The sequence below is a fragment of the Nanorana parkeri genome, unplaced genomic scaffold, assembly GCF_000935625.1.
Source record: "Nanorana parkeri isolate BGI_ZX_2015 unplaced genomic scaffold, ASM93562v1 scaffold192, whole genome shotgun sequence".
In the NCBI taxonomy this organism is placed as follows: Eukaryota; Metazoa; Chordata; class Amphibia; order Anura; family Dicroglossidae; genus Nanorana; species Nanorana parkeri.
This window is the reverse complement of record NW_017306460.1, coordinates 422,607-423,590: the sequence shown is the minus strand read 5'-3', so window position 1 is coordinate 423,590 and position 984 is coordinate 422,607. Positions and strand designations below refer to the sequence as shown.

At 42.3% G+C, this 984-nt stretch overlaps 1 protein-coding gene across 1 annotated transcript in view; it reads left to right on the top strand.

Annotated features, from left to right (window-relative positions):
* EPHB1 (EPH receptor B1) overlaps positions 1–984 on the top strand; it is a 259,254-nt gene that overhangs the window by 238,569 nt on the left and 19,701 nt on the right. The window lies entirely within an intron of this gene.

Sequence of the window (984 nt, the reverse complement as noted above, 5' to 3'; positions counted from 1 at the left end):
GGGGCACATTGGGGAACCTGGCCTTGGCAGATGGAGTAAATTCGGCCGTGTCTGTACATCAGACCAAAAGGAGGGACAACTGAGCAGGAAAGAGGGACACAGGGAATTGGTTCCAAATGAGGGACGGTTGGCAGGTATGTTAGGGGTTAATTAAAACTTGGCAACTAGTATTCCTGTTAACAATGAGCATTTTTTTCTGGAAAAGAGGGCAGAGATACATGAAAGCATACAAAACTAAATAATTACCCTTGTGAAAATTATCTTTTGATTTTTGCATATTTCCGTAAACATGCCGAAAGATGATGTTAGACAGAACAGATTTTGCATTATGGAAAGGTTCTTCCAGGCAGGGGATTTCAGTCAGCTGCTTTTTTTGTGTGTGTCATTTGCACACATAAATGCATCTCTTATTGCCCAGTTTGTTTACAGCAGGCCTCTTAACTGGAGAGCAGAGCCAGAAATTATGCCTGTCCTTTCCCCAGAAAGCTTCTTGGCTACCGTGAGGGTGAAAATTAATTAACCCGCTAAGATCAAAAAGATTAACCTGCTTTGCAATGTGTTGCTGTCATCTTAGGCTGCGAAAGAACAAATGATCGAGCTGATACGCAAATGCCAATGACTTCCTGGAAGCAGAACAGAGAACTTCAAATTGAATTTTTTTTTTCTCAAAGTGCATATTATCGACAGCACTGAACAGAGAACCTGGGACACAAGGAACAAACCTTCCTTTACCCCAGGACACAGTGATGAAGTAGGAGGATAATGGAATGATGATTTCATTATAAAATGCAGATAAAGGCAGAATGGAGGATTGATGGGTGATGAGGGATGAGAGAAAGGAACCAAGATTCCTGTAAAAGGGAGAAGGAAAAGGAGCAGGAGGGGTTGAGACAGTGTTGAGAGGTGAGTAAGGTGAGGAGGGGAAGAGACTGATGGCTATATAGATATACGGACTCACAAGGTAAGATAAACTAGTAGGAAGGG